At 44.4% G+C, this 19,487-nt stretch overlaps 1 non-coding gene across 1 annotated transcript; it reads left to right on the forward strand.

Annotated features, from left to right (window-relative positions):
• The first annotated feature begins 2,806 nt into the window (after positions 1 to 2,806).
• Positions 2,807 to 2,880, forward strand: Trnag-acc (transfer RNA glycine (anticodon ACC)). The gene has a single exon. It is a non-coding gene; the product is annotated as a tRNA-Gly (tRNA).
• The last annotated feature ends 16,607 nt before the right edge of the window (positions 2,881 to 19,487 follow it).

Raw genomic sequence — 19,487 nt, forward strand, 5'->3', positions numbered from 1 at the left:
TTTTCCCAAAGCACAATGGCATATTAAGAATTGATTTCATCTTCATCCATATTCTTAGGATATAGAGACATTATCTCAAATGATTACTCCAGAGACAGAGACAAGAATTTTGTACCATTCTACTTTTCAAATCATTTTAGGTTTTATTTCATTTCATTTCACCTAAATCTCTTAGAGAGTTATTTCCTTCCGTTTTTTCTCATGTCACTTAAAAATTACATTTTATTTGGTCAGGGCCTAAAGAATTGCATTGGAAAACTAAGGAATTACTGAAAAGAATTTTCACTAGCGCAACAAGGGTGATCAGAAGAAATTGGCTAATTTCACTGTCTTTCTTTGGGTTCTTCATAGAAAATGACTGAAATGTGTCTGCCATAAATAACTGTCACTCTGAAACTGATTTAAAGCTGTAGCAGGGGAGAAAAGCTACTTTGGAAAAATTAAATCTTAGACTTGAGGATATTAAAAAGTACCCCCCAAAATCTCATGCCCAGAGGATCAAAGACGTTGGCCCTCTCTTTCAGCCATTAGATGTGAAGGAAGAAAGCTGGTATGTAGAATAGACTCAGGCTTCCTTTAGCCATTTTTATATTATTTTATATAAATTTATATTATTTTCTTGTTAATAATCCCTATTATTTCTATGGGGGAAATTGCACATTTCTGTTCTCTGGTGGACGCACCACCCAGGATGTTGGGTTCTCAGTGGGTCAGAATATCAGGAACTGTACAGCTCTGAGGCCACATGTCTCCTCCACCTGGCTGGGCCCTGTGCAGTCTTGCCCTTGACATAGCTCTGCAAATTCTCATTCCTTCAAAGAGCTGGAGCTCTTGGCCTCTGCCCATCTCTTTCTGCAGCCAGAGCCCCTCTACTGAGGTGCACACTTTCACCTGGCTGCAGGCTTCTACCCACCAGCAGGGGCCTCCCCTAGGAGATGCATGACTGGTATTAACAAAATGAACGAGTGCACCCATGGGTGTGCATGGTGCTGTGTGAGGGCTCTGGTATCACCAAGCACACGTGACCACAGCAGCTTTAAACAGTGTTACGTGCTCAATGTGTGTGGGGGGTGGAGGTCATCAGGCAAGATGGACCCAGAGAGCTATAAGGAGACAGGAAAGAAGAAAGGAAAGGTGCAAGTGGAAGAGAGAAGAAAAAATTAGAGGAGTTGGGACGTCAAAGGGAATTAGGAGAGGAGAACTGGAAAGCAGCCAAGAGAACTCGAGTCTTGAGGCTCCCTCACTTCAGTGCAGGAAGGTACCATAAAGGGAGCGAGAAGGACAGAGATGCATTGACTGGATGTCTGGCTGGGTCTCACCCACTCGCTAGTCTTCCTCCTTTCTTTTTGCTGACACAGTTCTACTGAGCCCTGTGTACACTTCTGGTACTTTCACTGGGAATCTGTGTGTCCTGATGGGAGCCCTTACATATCATAACACTTAAGGACATCTCATTAAAATCGCTTCTTGGCTTCTTATCCTCTGGAGAGTTCTTCACAAACGCAGGACCACACCACAGTCTCTCTTTTATCACAGTAGCCCCAGCACCTAGCAGAATGACCCTGCTCATAATAAACATTTAGCTAAACATTTGCTGAGAGTCTGGAGTTTGGGGTCTGTCACTCCAGTTCTCTGGACTGTAGTCCCTCATTTGCACCATGAGAGAGTTGGTCTAGTTGATACGGGAGACCCCCACCAGCATCGATCCTCTATGGTTTTGTACTTCCCTGGCTTTCTGCCCAATGCCAGGAACAATTTAACTCAAGAAGACAAGGCTGTTGCCTGCAAGGACATTGGAGACCTTTTAAGCCAAACCGTGACTGCTGGGGAGACTGTTCATACAGGACCTTGAACGAGGCCTGGGAACTCAGACCAGCCCTCATTAGCTGGGAGAGACCAGAGCAGCCAACTCTTGCTCTGGGAAGGAGTTGCCAGTAAGTCTCTCCTGGGCCTGAAGATGTGCTGGTGAGACTTGGCAGGCTCATTACAAAGGTGTTTGCGGGCTAAGAGTAAAGAGAACGATGCGTTATGTCTATGTGCACGTATTCCTCTGTGTAGCTAGCGTTTATTCCATGGGCAAACATTAAGTGCATTCTTGGGCAAAGCGCTAAAGTGATTAAAAAAAAAATCAGGCCTCAAGGATCATGCTATTGGATTGGGGAAGAAAGTCATCTTCCCAACAAAAATATGGCAAAGACAATGTGAAGTGAACGAGACAGGCCCTCCTCCACCTAGCAGTCCTCTCCTGTTGGATTTCCTATGAGGATTTAAAAGGAAAGAAATACCACTTACTGCTGCATCATTTGGGAAGGGAGGTTTGAGCTGGGCCTTTAAGCATGGCAGGATCTGGGCCTTTAGAGTGCGGGAGTGGCATTCCAGGTGAAAGAAGAGGCGTAGGAGGGTGGAAAGCCCTGGCACCCAAGGGGAACGTGAGTGAGTTCCGCTGCAGCAGGTTATGTGAAGCCAGCCCACGGCAGACCAGTGCGGAAACAGGCTGTGCCAGGCTGCAGGCATCTAGACTTTGCCCACAGGAGATGTGGAACCAGAGCAGGTATCTGAGAGGGTGCTGGCCAGCTCTGGGCTTCAGAGAGAGAACCATGGCAGTGGTGGGGACCGGCTTGGAGCTGGGCAGCCTGGAGCAAGCAGGGCCAGTTGGAAACTGAGGTTTGGGCTGGGGCTATTGATTTATAGAAATGGGTGGAGTCAGGGGGAGAGGAGAAGGGGCTAAAAGTGGGTTTCTGAGAAATAGCAGGAGGAGCAAGTCCTACCACAGAGAAGGTACTCAATGACATTAAGTCTCCAGAGAGCTGGGGTATAGCTCAGTGGTAGAGTGCTTGCCCACCATGCACGAGGCCCTGGGTTCAATCCCCAGTACCAATTGTTCCCCCCCTAAAATAGAACACCCCACATATAATTTAAGTCTACAGAGAAGTTGAGGAAGGTAGAGGAAGGAGAACCTGAAGAAATTTGCTTGAGGAGCCTGGGAAGGCGAAACCTGGTTTCAAACGGTGAGAATGAGCCCCAGGGCACAGGAGCGGGGGAATGGAAGGCAGGTGTGTTGGGAGTGAAGGTAGACTCATGCTCACGGCATGGGGGTAAGTTGTGGGGGGCAGTCTTGGGGGATAAATGGCCTCAGTTTCCCTTTGGATTCAAATTGAGGCCGTTCACCTGGGCTTCCGTGTCCCGCGGTGGCCTTCTCCTTCCTGTCTCTAGCACCAGCTCCCACTCTCCCTGCTGCCCTGGGCATCTCCTGCATTTTCTCAGGCCTGCCAAGATGGTCCCGGCCTGGGCCCTGTTCCAGCTCCTCCATCTTCCCTCAGTTTCTTACCTGGTGAGCTCCCCTGTATCATGCAGCTCTCACTTGGAATTCATGAAGGACTTCCTGACCAGGCAGTCCAAGAGGGCCATCCAGTGTCTATCACATGGCCTGTTTTCCTGTCTCTGAATTGTATGCATCACCCCTTGATGTTTTTGTTTGCCCCTTTATCAGTGTCTGATCTCTCTCTCTTTGGGAGGTGTAACTTCATTGGGGCGGAGACCTCTTCTGTTCATGATAGTATTCTTTACACCTGGCATATGATAGGAGCTCAGTTAAATGTTTGCTGAATGAAGAAATGAACACCGTTTTCAACAATATATGAGAAAGCAAGAGGCAAGTCTAGAGGGGCTGGGGACATAGCTCAGTTGGTAGAGTGCTTGCCTTGCATGCATAAGGCCCTGGGTTCAATCCCCCAGCAAGACACACACACACACAACACACACACAACACACACACACACACACAGAGGCAAGTCTAGGTGGATAAGATGTATTTTGATGCAGAGAAGAAAATTGAGGAAATCGAGCCATTTTCCATTGAAAATCAGGAAGTAAAATAACATCTAGAAAGCAAGGGGGTAGGGATGTAGATCTCTGGGTATGTCCAAAGGAAATGAAATCAGTATTTCAAATAGACATCAGCACTCCCATGTCCCTTGCTGTGTTCTTCATAATAGCTGAGATATGGAATTACCATGTGTCCATCAACGGATGAGTGGATAAAGAAAATGTGCTCTCTCTCTCTCTCTCTCTCTCTCTCTCTCTCTCTCTCTCTCCCCCCTCTCTCTCTCTCTCTCTCTCTCCTATCTATCTATATAGACCCAGTGCAGTAATAGTCAGCTACTGAAAGGAAAATCTTGTCATTTGTGACGGCATGGGTGAACCTGGAGGACATTTGGCTAAGCAGAATCAACCAGGCACAGAAAGACAGACACTTCCTATTTGTGGAATCTAAAAGAGTTGAACTCCCAGGAGCAGGCACTGGGTTGGTGGGTTGCTGGGTGAGGGTCAGTGGGCAGAGTGGGGAGATGTTGGTAAAAGGGTGGGCAGTTTTAGATAGGATGAGTAAGTTTAAAGATCTAATGTCGGCATGGTGACCACGGTCAGCAATACCGAATACTTCAGAATTGCTAAGAGTAGATCTTAAATGTTCTCATCACAAAAGATGATAAAAAATGTGAGGTTAATTACCTTGAACTTAATCATTCCATATTATACACAATAGATCAAAACATCACATTATACATTGTAGACACACAGTTTTTGTTTGTTATTAAAAAAAGAAGTGAGGGGGTGGAATTGTGGCTCAGAATGCATCTCAGAGGAATGTCCTAGGAGCTCCAAGAGGAAGTAGAGCAAAGGAGGAGAAGCTGGGGTGCCACGCCCTGAACCCCCACCCTGGGAATGGAGAAGAAGGTTCTTAGGATTGTCAGTACAGTTGGGCCAGCAGGAAGTTAGAAGTTCTCCCTCCCGCCTCTTTCTGGTGTCCTTTTGTAAGGCCACATGAAATCACAGCCGTGCTTAGCATTTACCACGAGCTGACGCGGTGATAAATCTTTGCGTGCTTCGCACATTTCATCAGCTCATTTCAGGGACCTCTGAAGTGGGGGCTGTGCATATTCCCCTTGGGAATGAGAAAGTTGAGGGTTAGAGTGGTTAAACGACCATCAGTGGAGGTGCCAGAACCGTCCCAAGCCTGACTCCAGTGACCCTGTTTCAGCCCCTGGCTCCAGGGTCTGTGCTTTCCAAAATCCAGTTGGGGCGGGCTGTGGGTTGTCCAGGCTGCTCCCCCAGGGGCACCAGTTTCAAGTCACAGCGAATTAAAGTGTGAATGAAGAGAGAAGGGGCATTAGCCCCACCCAGCCGACTCCAAGCTGGGGGCTGGCGGAGCACAGGAATAAAGGTCTTCTCATCATTACCTTTCCTTCAGGTGTTAAATAGGACTCAGCTGGGGTCTGTCAGGTCACTGCCCCCTTTTCAAGGACAGCTTTTCAATCACCTTTGCTGCTGTCTATGATAATTGATCCACTCAACTTTTCCCACAATCTCTCAGGTCAATTTTACTAATTTGTTTTTTTTTTTTCCTAGGAAGGTTACCGGGCAGCACAGCGCCCTTCATTGACCTAGACGTGTCTGTGATTCTCTGAAACTCTACTGCTTTCTCAGTCTTGCTTTTTCTTTCTCCTTCTTTATTGTGTTAGGTTTAGAAGAAACCTTGGAAAAAAAAGAAAAAATTGAGTTAGGCTTTAGAACACTAAATGGTAGGCACTGACTTTCCAGGTTTAGAAGAAGTTTATCTATTTTGTTGATCTTTTCAAAGAACAGATTTTAAATTTACTTATTTTTTTTGGTCTTTTCTTCACCTTCATGCCCTAGCTTCTTAATTTATTATTTTTATTTGGGATTTCTTAAAACAAGTATTAAGTACATATTTTATAAATATTTTAAATTTAATATTTTACAGATAATATATTTGCATATATTTTAAACTGCATCTGAGTCACTTTTTTTTTTTCCATGACCTATAGATTTTGGTTTCATTTTTCCAGGATAATTGGAGTATCTGGGTATCCAAGGGTATGCCAGTCAAGTGTTCTTTCATGAGCTACACCCCTAGCCTCCACCTTTGGTTGTCTTGATTCCCAAGATTAATTATAGATATATACAGATATATAGATATATATAGATATATAGATATAGCTATATATATATATATATATATATATATATATATATATAGGTTATATATAGGTATATATAGATATATATATATATATAGGTATATATAGATATATACCATATATATCTCCCATTTTTAAGTAAAGACCTTTCTTTGTATTCAAATTTTATTGGATTATTATCAGATTATATAGCCTGTAGACCTCAACTTTTAAAAAAAAATCTTTTTGCACATTCTTGGTGCCCAAATACATAACTAAATTTTATAATTTGTTAATGGATATATTTTAAAAAATCTCCAATTGAAATATATAATTGAAAGATCTATCACTAAAAATGTAGATAACTGAAAGCAATATTGATTCACTTCTAAAAAAATGCATTAACATCTCTCATAATTACATGTTAATGAAGTTCTTGCTCTTCCAGATAGTTTTTGATCTATGCATTTAGGTGCTATGATGTTTGGACCTTTTGGCTTATTGACTGTTTCAGTTCCTTCACAAAAGTATATAATATTACACATATCTCTATTTTGTTTGGTCAGTTTTTCTATAACTAATTAAAATGCCCTGGTGTTAATGTGACTCTTTTTGAAATTAGCTTAGGTTACTCTGCTCCCATCATGTGATACTTTGCCTTTGGGATTGATTGTTCTAAGGCTGTGTATCCCATATGTGAGTCTATCAATGTAGTCTATAAAAATTCATGGTACTTTTTGCCATTTGGGAGGCTGAGGGGATTTATTTATCCATTCCCAGTGTGCTCCAATTGGACTTTAATTACAACCAAGTGATTTTCTTCATTATAAAAGAAAATGCATACTTTTCTATTGGGCCTAAGCAGTTCCAGTCTATCTAGGACCTCCAGACTTACCTGCCCCACTTCAATATCTTCCAGACACCAGCACAAATCCACGGGCAAGAGAGTATTCAGTAGGAATGCATTGGATGTCCACTGAAAAATGTTATGCTTTGAAAAGAAGAAATAATGTAGATACATATTTTCAGACCATTGGATTTTCAACCAGAGCATTGGAGTGCCTTGTTGATTTATGAAAACAAATGTTTTTCTCATTTCTAAGCCAATTTTTAGTAATTTGAGGTATAAATGTAGGAAAAACTAAGGTTACAAGACGGGGGAGGATGAGTCTTTTCCTGTTATGAGAAAGTGCTGTTGACTGCCAGGCTGTATACAATAACAAATATTTACACAATACCTAGTGAAGGTATGGATTACCAAGTACTCTTTATTACATGGGCATTCATTGATTGACTCAAAAATATTGATTGATGGTCTGCTATATATCTGTTTCCAGGTAGAGGCTTGTGATGGACAACTGGACTCCAGCTATTGTTCTGAGTGTGAATAATTACATGGTTAGCTCAGTGCCTTCAGATGCTGAAATTTATCCTGAGAAGTTTCTGAGTTGCTTTAAAACCAAAAGTGTTTGGGGAACTACAGAGGATTCATGTTTTCCTTTTCTTCTTCCTTCTCCTTTTCTTTTCCACCCCTGTTTTACTATTGTAGGAACATTGAAATAGAAGGAAAAATAAATTAATTTCATAAGTGGTCACTTTCTGGAATACTTTCATTTATGTAATGTTTCCTAATTGTTAAGAAAAACCCATCAATTTTAGGCTGAATCTTAATGATACCTGTATTGTTTGCACTTACCCTAAAAGTTAAAGTGCTTCCCTTAACGTATCTCATTTACTCGCTAGCATAACTTGACCATTGAACATTAAGAATTGTTTTGGAACAATAAATTAAGTCAGGCTGTGGTGAAACAAAATTAGCAAAATTTGAGTTGGGGTGGGAAATTGAATCATGGGATTTAGGGGCCAGTTTGCGGGTTTACTATCTGCAGATTCTGCTCTTGACCAGGTGGGGGCAGCAGAGAGCTGACTGAGGGCCACCAAGTGGAGGCCAGGACTTGTCCTTGGAGTCCAAGGCAGGAATAGAAGAGGCAATGAGTTAGGAGAATCAAGGTTTTGACTCTGCATCTGAGAAGAAGGGAGGAAAGCGAGAGAGTTAGAAACACCACCAAGATCAGAACTCAGGGGAAGCAGGAAGTGAAGTAGGACACAGAGTCAAAGAGCTTGGTGGCGATAGCAGAGACAGCAGAACAGACAGGAAGGTGAGGGTGGGCAGTGAACAGCCAGGGAAGCCAGCCTGCTTTCCAGAGCCCTCCCAACATGGTGGTCGAGATCCCAATTCCATCTTGCTTGGTCCTTGCCAGGGGCTAGAAGGAAATTCTCCTTCAAAGAATAGCCTGACACTTACAAGAAACAGCCCCCTGGGAGACATCCTGCCTGGGAGACATCCTGCAGCCATCTATCTCCCTGAGACATCCTGCGGCCATCTGTCTTCCTGAAACATCCTGAGGTTATCTCACCTTGTGAAGACATCCAGCAACTGCCGATAAGAGAGCTTCCCCATCCCCAGCATATAAATACCCCTGGGTGAACAATAAAAGTTTGCAAGCTTGATCAGAACTCCTGTCTTGCTGTCATCCCTCATGTCTCTTGTCCCTTCATTCCTTCATTCCTCCCCACCTAGGTTCGCCGCCATCGTTGATGTGTCAGAGCAACGACTCTGAAAGAACTGACATGTGAAAAGCTGGCCACCACTCTCCTCGAGCTTGGATTATAATGAAAGTTCTTGTTCCAGCAACAAACATTAAATAAGTTGAGAACACTTGGGATGACTTTGTCCCCATTAGGGAGTGGTGATGAAGTTTTGCTTGGGCTTTTAATCCTGGTTACTGCAAAGGACGAAAGCCCACGATATCCTCCCATCCATCTTTTGGAAGAATTTTTACAATCACCAATGAAATACAGTCTGGTGCTCCTGTTTACTTAATGGTCTACTATACTCGAAGCATCATGCTCTCCCTGTGTGGTCTTGTCATAATTATCTTCAAATGGTGCTAATTAACAGAGCCAACACGCATGCAGCCGTCCCTTCCCTGACTTGGCACCTTGCATGGTGCATTTAGCATCCCCGTGGGCAGGCATTCGGAGAGCCCTCATTGCACCCCCCTGTCTTTCTCTTACCACTCCTCTAAGCTGCCTCACCAGAGAAGCTGCCATCCAATGGAGAAGAGCACCGAGTCCTAGCAGATGGCAGCTTATCTCAAGGCACGTCCATCCCTCCAAGTCCCAGCAGAAGAAAAAGGCTTTTGGATAGTTCCTCTGATCTAATTATAACAGCGTTGGAATTGTGCAAGACAATTTGGAAATTGGGAGAGTCTGGAGAAAAACAAAGGGGAACACAAGGGAGTTCTTGGAAAAAAAGAGAAAAATTTGAGTTAAACACTAAACTGTAGGTACGGACTTTCTTGAGAAAATGGGTGGAAAGTTCTTGATGAGGGACGACACCATGAACTATTCATTGGCTCTACTCTTAGGAGTGGCTGAGGCAGCTCAACTGTGACTCCCTTGATCAGAATGATCAACCTTTTCCTGCCTTTATTTCCTTTTCTGTAAAAGGGGAATTAAAGACCTTGATGACATGATTCCAAAAGATTTTAAAGATATGAATGGAGATTACTGCTGGGCTTGGTGGCACACATTTGTAATCCCAGTGATTTGGGAGGCTGAGGCAAGAAGATTGCAAGTTCAAAGCCACCCTCAGCAACTTAGTGAGGCCCTGTCTCAAAATTAAAAAAATAAAATAAAAAGGGTTGGGAATGTGGTTCAGTGTTTAAGTGCACCAGGGTTCAATCACAGGTACTAAAATAAAATAAAATAAAATAAAATAAAAATGGAGATTACTGACTGATGCATAGTTCTCTGAGAGGGTTCTTGTGAATGAATGTCAACACCAAGAGCATTTTATTAATGAAGTTCAGTGTGTCTTTGGAGAATAAACAGCCTGCCAGGAGAAGTATTGACTTAGTTTGCATTGTTCTATTGCTTGGTTTGTAAATCTTTCGAGTGATCACACAGTTCTTTTTCTCTTTTGTTCAAAATAGTCTTTAAAAAGCTGAATATAGACTTCAGTCCCTGCTGGTTTTGTTCTTTTTCACTTGGCAAAGGTTGAATGATTTTATTTTTCTTTTGGCCTGTGCTTCTTAGCGGCTTGAAATGAGCATTTTTTTTTCCTGTTGTTTGTTTACCTCTTCACCCACGTTGTCAATAATAGAGTCGCGCTGGGAACGGCGTGCACAGTGTGATTTCAGAAGGGAGTTTGCAGAGGGAGGAGGACTTGGTAAAAAATTTGGAATATTGCACTGTCAAAGTTTTTTCTCCCCCCCCCCCCAAATGCTAGAATTGTTTCTCAGGAGTTTTTCTTCTTTCTCTAATACAAACTCCTGCATTCTCTTGAGTGGTGTTGTTAAACATGGTAAATGTGTTTAAAAGATCATGAAACATGTGTTAACACAAATGTAACTAAAGAAGCAGGAAGTAAGTGGACAGACACAGTGACAGGAGGAGCTGGCTCTGTGATGGCTTGACTGTGTGTGGGGGGGTCCATGCACGGGGCTGAATGGGACAGGTCTGTAGGAACGGTGAGAAAATATGAATTAAAATGAGTGGTTTTCCACTCTCATTGGCACATTAGAATCTCATGGAAGATTTAAAACCATGTTAATGTCCACATTTCTCCCCAGAAATCAGAACACCCAAGGATGTGGGTGAGGCATAGATGTTTGAATGTCTCCTTAGTTGTGCGGCCAGGGCTGGGAATTACTGATAACCCACAGAAATGAGCTTCTTATGAGGTCTTCACAGAAGGGGTCTCAGCCTGGCTGCAGATATCTGTCTGCCCAACGCTAACCTGTGGGTTTCATCTAATCTTGATGGGGCTTTTCTTCTGGCAATGGTCCCATGCTATCTGGCCCTTCCTGACTTTAAACAGTTTTTCTCCAGTTGAACTCCTGGAGCATTTAGGATAGAATAAAAATGCCAACAGAAGTGGAATGAAATAGAGGGATGAATTGCTTTTCATGAACTTTTTTTTCTCAGAGGTTCTTAGCAGCCGTGGACTGGTTGCTTTTGAACGTGGATGACATATCTGTTTTGTATCTGAAAGGCACTGCCTTCAGCCTCAGAGCCACTGTCCTCTCCATGTGATTCAAAGAGTTACATGTGTCAAAGGATGCCGCATGTCCCAAACACGATACGCTTCTTTCTTTTGGTGTGGCCTAGAAGTCCCTTATTGAAAAGGTCTCCTGTTAGCTTGGACATGTCCTTTACAGGCAGATAGACCAGTCAGTTTGGTTGGCATCTGCTAGTCTGTTATAGCCGCCTGTTAATTTAGCTTATGTCTGTTAGAGCTCAGGAGAAGGGGACTCAGGAGAGGTGACTGTGTTGGGGTCAAGACAGAGGCGACAGTCAAGGGCACAGAAGGCAAACTCTGCGTGGCAGGTCACAGGCAGGACAGGGATTGGGGCAGCTGAATGAAGGGAAGAGATGCCACCGTCCTGGATGAGTAAGCTAGGGTCACCAGCTCTGAAGATTAAATGCCCGCTAGGTGCTTCAGACTTCCAAACCCTTTGCCAACTTACCGTGTCTTACTGTCTAACTGGTGCCTCAGATTTAACATGTCTGAAACTAGATTCTGGAACCCTTTTTCCCCTTAAACCTGTACCTGCAGGGAACCTCTTTTCTCAGTAAGCGACATCTTCCTATCAGGGTCCTGGAGGCCAAAGACCTTTGGGTAGCGCGCTGGCCTCCTCTCTTTTCCTCCAGGCATTTAACCTATCAGCAGTCGTGCTGGCTCCACCTTTCAGATGTACCCAGCGTGTAAGTACTGGGCACCACCGAGCACCACTGCCTGGTCCAAGCACCGGCACTTGTCTCCGGGTGCTGTGTGTTGGATGTTGGTGTCCCTCTCGAATTTATGTGGAGCCCTGGTGAATGTGATAAATGCCCTTATAGGAGAGATGTGAGAGTCGGCTTCCTCTCTCTGCCCTCTGCCATGTGAGGATACAAGAAGACAGGCACCTTCAAACAAGAAAGCAGGCCCTTCCCAGACACTGGGTTGGTTTGCACCTTGATATGGACTTCCAGCCTGTGAGAAATGCGTTTCTGTGGCTTACGCCACTCAGTCTGTGCTGTTTGTTACAACAGCCCCAGTGGCCTAAGACAACTGCGTGGTTGCAATGTCCTCTCCCGTCTCCCCACTCACACGCCCATGTGTCCTAGTCAGTTACCGTGGCCTGGTAAAATGCAGGTTGGATCATGCCTGCTCACCAGCCTCCAGTGCCTTCCCACTGTGCTCGGAGCAGGTCATCCACTCTTCTTTGAGGACCTCTGGGGCCCACATGACCTGGTGCGCCTCTTTCTCTTCCACCTCCTCCTTGTTCCTTCCTTACTGGGGCCACAGCAGCCGCACTTGCTGCTTCTCTCTCTCCCACTTATACCTGGGACACTCTGCCCTTTGTACTTGCTCCTACTCTGAGCTGTTATGTGCCCAGAAAGAGCTTCCTCCGGGATGGCCACTTGTCTTCTCAGTCTGTGTGATCTAGAGTCACCATGTCACCCCTTGTCCCAGCCTCCCCGTCTCCATGCCCTGTTCATCTTCACCTGAGTGCCGTTGCGTTGTCATTTGTCCTTCTCTCTATTTTATTTATTGGTCATTGTCTTAGCTTGGGCTGCTAGGACAAATACCATAAACAGGGAGGCTTAAAAAATGTAAATCTATTTGTCACAGTTTTGGAAGCTGGGAGTCAGAGATCAGGGTGCTGCCTGGACTGCCTCTGGTAAGGGCGCTTCTGCGTTGCCCAGGACTGCGTCCTCGCTGTGTCTTAACGTGGCAGAAGGAGCTGCAGAGCTCTCTGGGGTAGGTCTTCTTTGTAAGGGTACTAATCTCATCAAGAGGACCCCACCCTCCGGGCCTAGCTACCTCAGAAGGCCCTGTCTCCTAACACCATCATGTCGGGGGTTTGGGTTCCAGTGTATGAATTTTGGGGGACACAAACTTTCTGTCCATAACAGTTACTGTTTCTGCTTCTCACTTTCCCGGCATGTGCCCTCTGTGAGGCCAGGGAGTTTTGCCCCTTTTGTCTGCTGCTGTGTCCCCAACACCTAGGTCAATGCTTGGCATGTTGTAGGTGCTCAATAAATAACTTTGTGTTGAAAAAATGAACTGGTCTCTCACATAATCTCTAAGATCCTTCCCAGTGGCCAGGTCTGCCTAGCTCCCTTGTAACCAAGTCTCAGCCTTGGGTCCTCATGAGCTACTTGGGGAGAACTGGAGATTCTCATAGTCTATTGCATGGTTCTCTCACTCTCACTGCCCACTGGAGCCCTGCCAACTGCCCAGGATGGCTGCTGGCCACTTCCTTGTCCTTGATTATTCAGCCAGTTGGGGTCTTGGTGTGGACTCCTTCACTCAGCCCTCACGCCCCCTCTGTCCCTTCTTCTGTGGCCCCATCTGCTGGCTGAGACCTTACCTGAGCGCACCTTCTTATTTTTCATTTAAATAAATACCCCCAGCCCCCACCAACTGCCCAGCTCCTGGAATTACAGTACGTTGGTCCAGCCCAGTCCTGCGTGAGCTTCTGTTTGCATGATTCCTGTGCAGCCGACCATGTAAATACCAATTCTTTCTAAGGCCGCACTGGGGTGTGAGGTGGGAAAAACGCCTCAGGGCAATTGTACTGAGTCTCTCTGAAGTGACTAATGGGACTCTGTGGCCAGAGTGTCATGCTGCTGGTGGGGGTGGGGCAGTGGCAGGTGGGCAGGGTCCCACGGGGCTGTGCCTGAGGCTCTGTTGATCCTGTCAGATAGAAGCCTCTGGAAGCATGAGTGCCTGTGGAAACTAGACGCTGTTCCTGGACTATTTCACAACACTTTTCTCCAGGAAAAAGTAGGGGGGAAAAGAAAGCCTCATTCTCCTGATCCCCAATGTTACATAACTTCGTATTTCTCTTGCTGGTTGAAATAACTATCCTTTCTCTGCCTGAATAAACAGCACACCAGCTCTGTGGGACGGGCGGCTTCCTCTACCCTGGTGCTTCCGAGGGGCTCGTGGCTTTGTTGGTTTAGTGGTGGCCACAGCTGGACGTGGAGCAGCGTCTGCCTTCACGCCTCCTTCCTGAAGCACAAACACCTTTTAAACGTCTCCACTCAGAACAAACAAGGCCCCACCTCTGGCACTTGCGGGGACTCCCGAAGACCTGCTCCCCGTGAGCTGTGGAGGCCGTGAAGCTGGACGTCTGCTGTTGCAGCGCACACAGGGCCAAGTGCAAAACTCGGCAGCAGGCACTGGAAGCAGGTTCAGAGTCTGGAGTTGCAAACACAGGCGTGGACTCTGTCATGGGGGGACGGCGGATACCTTGGTGCTGTGTTCAGCCCTTACTTCCTAGCCTAGGTTTTCTTATTTTTATGTTGCATCTCACACCTGAATGACTCTTTGTGTAACTGGTGGCTCAGCTCGTTCATACCTTTGTCTTTGTTTCCTACATGAGAAAAATAAAAAGCCCCCGACTGGCCCAACAGACACGGGCGCTGCCCTATGCTGAGGCTGACTTTTGCCTCTTCCATTTCCTCAAGTATAAAGCTTCTTAGGTGGGAAAGGCCGACACAGGGGGACCCCTGTGGGGCGAGGTCCATGTGTCATTCTTTCTGAATCTTGGGGCCAGTTCATACCACAACGTGGTAACTGCTGAGAAGACCTAAAGTTTTGAAAATCAGGATCTCTTTGGAGTTTTACCAGTGAGATTTGCAAAACTGAGAAACGACCATTCCAATTTCTTTGAGAAAATGTGAGTTGTAAGATTGTAACAACTTGGTAAAAGGCACTAATTTAGAAAGGAAAAGTGAGGCATAGGCAACGTTTACAAATTGTGAAGGAACAATAACAACATATGTTGCATTGAATTAAATGTTGCCTTTACAGTGAGAAACCCAGTTCCTTTGCTTCTTAATCTTGTTTGGGCTTCCTTAAGAATTTGATAGTTTCCAGACTCTCCCTTCAGAAAAATACACATGTGCTTATGTACCCAAAAGTTCAGGATTTCAGGGGGGTTTTAAATGCCCTGGAACTACCCATGTGGATGTTTGTTTTGGAGGGTGGAATAAGCAAACCAGAGGACAGTTCCCGGTGGAACACAGAATGGTTTTATGAAAGGGAAATATCTTTGCCTAGTAACCAGCTAAAATATAATAGTTGTGAAGAAAATGCCAATGAGATAACTCAAAATCACATTTATATTATTATCTGTTTTAAGCACTCTTTACATTTCTGGTGATCCAGTAATCTAAATGCTCTTTATTTGCTTTGATTTTCTTGTTCTACTTAATGCCTGTACTGTGCAACTTAACTGTCCTATCTCTGGTGTAATTATCTAATTTTGTCCTTGGTTTCTTACGTTTTGTCTTTTGCTTGTCCCTTCAAGGACCTTGAAGGTACTGGGACTGGGGGAAAAGTAGATTCCAGTATAGGTTTTGGTATCACAGAGGAAGCTTTCCAAGCCCAGCAGGGCTACACTTGGGGTTAGGCTATGCAGTACCCCCACATGTGGCCAACTCTTTTCCTGCTGCTTGGAGAGCAAGGTGAATGTCAGTCTCCTTGGTCACTGAGGATAGCGGAGGGAAGCAGATGGTGGAGGGACTGGAGTTTCTTCCCCTTCAATCCAGATTGAAATGTATTTGAATGAAAAACAAATGAAAAAAAGATATGTTCACCAGGCATTGTGTGGTTTACTGCATAGATCTAGGTGGAGTAAGACATATTCCCAGGTAAACTGCAATCAGTTGGTGGTAGGAGGTGTGGAAGGTACAACTCAGGGCCAGACTGAATCTTCCTAAGAGTGCCATTGAGTATTCTTTAAAAGTGTGCTCTGGCCAGGCACAGTGGCCACTTTTTTTACACTGGGTATAATCCCAGTGGCTCTGGAGGCTGAGGCAGGAGGATCACGAGTTTAAAGCCAGCCTCAGCAACAGTGCTGAGGCACTGAGCAACTCAGTGAGACCCTGTCTCTAAATAAAATTCAAAACAAGGCTGAGGAGGTAGCTCAGTGGTCAAGTGCTCCTGAGTTCAATCTCCAGTACCAAAAAAAAAAAAAAAAGTGTGCTTTGACCTGTTATGGTTTATACCTTTCACCTGTGGAAAGGTCGTTCTCCCTTTCCAGCACAGCTCCTCAAGGTCATGTCTGTTTGTTCTTGCTGGGCATAGAGGAGAGGACTCATAGGCACTTGCTGCTACAGGAGAGAGGTGCAGGCAATGCACTGTGGGACCCAGAGGGGACAGTGAGGCTTGAGCAATGTCGGGCAACCAGGGAGGGCTCCAGGGAGAAGGTGCTCTTTGCCATGAACCTTGAAGAAGTAATGCGGTTACAACTGAGCTGAGTGGAGAATAGGCTGAGATCAAGGCCACGGGGGCTCAGAGTGTGAGGCTGGTGAGAGGGCTGGGGTCAGATGAGTCACAGGGACCCAGTGAGTGGTTTGTACTTCATTTGATTTAGAGTGACTTGGTGAGGGTGATTAAAGAGGGAAGTAATCTGGTGAAGCTGCGTTCCGTGGGTTAGCAGCGGGAGAGGCTGGCGGCAATCAGACCCTTTAGGATGTTATTCAGTCAAGTCCTCCAGAGCTGACGAGGACCTGAGGGTGGGGGAGGGGCCCAGAAGATCTGGAGGCTGGAGGTATTTTGAAAATGGTGTCTGAAATCCCTAGAGTGTCTGAGTCTGGGTGAATATAGGAGAAAAACTGTTAACCACACAACAGTTTTCTCAGGTTGTTGCTCATTACTGCCTTACAGCCTGCAGCCCTTTAAGACTCTTCACTTCTTTGGTGCTGGGTGAATAAGAACGTGCTGCAGAACTGGCCTCAGTGCAGAATGTCACTGTGGGCTCTCAGGAGCCACCAGTATTGACGGGCCATGGCTGTCCATGCTGATGCACATCAAAGGCAGCAAAAGGGCAGGGCCCATTGCCCCTGATTCTCTGTGGTTACTATTTCCTAGATTTCATTCCTTCTTCTTCTTCTTTTTTTTTTTTTTTGTAACAGGGGTACTCAACCACTGAGCCACATCCCCAGCCCTATTTTCTTTTCTTATTTTGAGACAGGGTCTCACTAAATTGCTTAGAGCCCCACTAAGTTGCGGAGGCTGGCTTTGAACCTGCAGTCCTCCTGCCTCAGCCTCCCAGTCACTAGGATTATGGGCATGCACCACTGCACTGGCTCATCTGGTTCTTGATTCCTGTTCTTATATGGGTCAAGGCTTCCCTCTGATCTCATTTGTTTACAGCTGTTTCCCTCCCATAAAGCCGTGTCTTCTGTCACTGTGATTCTGGTGTCTGGGCGAGCTGGGCAGCTGAACTTGACCACAGATTCTGTGCTGTATGTAAAAACCGTTCTTCTCTGACTTTGGCTCCTTGTTCTCAGGTGAAATTTATGGATTCTCCTTTCCTGTCAGAAATAGACCTTAGCAGTTGAAAATATACTAGTGGGAGGGCCACTGATCTCAGACGGACTTATCTGATGGACTTACCACTGATCACAGATGAGCCTGCTCATCTCAGCTGGCTGGTTTTCTCTGTCATTGTACAACTTTACTTACTAGGGGTCTTTGCTTCCTATGTTCTCCATTCCATCCCAAGACGTTCCCTGTGAGGCTCATACCTCCCTGTAGGTTTCCAAATTCATACTCCTGAGAACCTCAACATGATTGGCCAAGTCCATCTTGTTAGGTTGTGTTCTAGGTCACTGCCCAGACTGCAGATTGGCTGTCCAGCTAGTGGTAGTCAGATTGTGGGGGGACGTGGAGTCCAAGGGTGTCTGCTTGGTTGTCTGGGCAATAGGAGTAGAGGGCAGGGCAATTTCCCCTGTGAAGATGGCTAGATGGGTGGTCAGGTACTGATTGATGCCTCCAGGCTAGGACGGTTCAATTCTTGTTGCTCTTCAGGAAGAAAACCAGAAATTTGAAGCGGCTTTTATAGTGTGATGGAATTGAGACGGTCTTGGAGTACTGCCCACAGTGGAAGCATCTTTGCTAATAAGGACAAATGGAGACTATGGGCAATTACCTATGTATCTGAGTCCCAAGCTCTGCTATCATCTGGGGTGTCTGACCAAAGCACACATTCCAAGCCATAAACCTGATTTTTTTATTTTAGCCTAAATCAACCAGATCACAGCAAGATTTTGCTTGAATGACCCAGACAGATTGCATCAATTTTCTGCTTCACTTTACTTGTGGAAACCAGGCTGTTAGTGGCTACTTCTGGAATGGGAGAAGGTATCAAAAAAAAAAAAAAAAGAAAGAAAAGAAAAAAGAAAAAAACATGAAGGTTGTAACCTGAAAAAAATTTTTAGAATTTCATTGTTCAGTGTTCCTTAATAAACCACATGACTCTATAACATATACACGATATGTTTATGTTGGCCCACTTTAGTTTTTAGTAAAGATAGTGTGGATAGCATGATTTTGATGAAAATGACTCTTCCTTTTAAAAGTGTGCATGAGGGAATCAGGCATGATATTGCTCTTTGAATTATACTTCTGAGATTTAATTTGTCCTGTGTTTGTTTCTATGATGCTGTATTACAGTGCTTCATTTAACTTGTTCTTTCTGGGTTTTTTTTTTCATTACCAACTCTTAATAGTGGTGAATACAGTTTATGATTCTTCATTTTAAAATGATTCTTTCTTAATCTCAAGGGAAGTTTTTTTTTTTTTTCTATAAGAAAGCACAGAGTATTTAAAAACATTGTTAGTCTAAGCACACATTTTTATTTTTAGTGAACTCATTAGGATGATAAACATCAAAATGGTCAAAATAAACTTTCTATATCAACCTGATTAAATTGTTTTTGATTTGCTGATGAAACTTCACTGTCTCCTCAGGACACATAGAACCTGAGTGTTCTCATAGTGTGAGATCCTGTGTTGGTTCAGATGCTACAGGGGAGTGTTGAAGGTGTGAGGTGAGGTTTGAGCTGGACTGCCCACATTTGAGCCCTCCTGCCAGCTGGTATGGGTACTTAAGCTCATTATCTCGTGGTCTCCACATCTGTGTTTTGGTAGAACCTACATCACTATGAAAGTGCTTAGAATTCCTGTATTTATATGCCCAGGAGACATTTGCTATTATTTTGATTCTCTTCCACTCAAGAAAGCATATACTGAAATGTAAGTGAATATCAATAATACTCTTTTAAGGGTAAGTAATCTAATTTATATTTTATGTGACGTTTACACTATTTATTCATATTTTCTAAAAAAGGAAATAATCTATAATCAGTTTAGAATCCGTTGAGTGTCCTATTTTTAAGAACTGTTGCTCTCTGAATTTCCTTCACTATATTGATGCGCACAACTGATTTTAGCAGGAAACTAAATGCTGTTTGAAAAGCAAAATTCATCCATTCTCGCTAAAAAATAATGAAAGGATTTAATTAAATTAGAAAAAATATTTTGCTTTTAAGACATTTAAACTGCTCAAAACATTTAAAGTTTACTTTCCCCCAGAAATCATAAACAACAATAAACAGCTAACAAAGTTCCTGCACTGCTTAGTATACATGATTATCTCT

The sequence above is a fragment of the Marmota monax genome, unplaced genomic scaffold (genome assembly GCF_021218885.2).
Source record: "Marmota monax isolate L192 unplaced genomic scaffold, Marmota_monax_Labrador192_F-V1.1 WCK01_AAM20220418_F8-fsc00114, whole genome shotgun sequence".
Lineage (NCBI taxonomy): Eukaryota > Metazoa > Chordata > Mammalia > Rodentia > Sciuridae > Marmota > Marmota monax.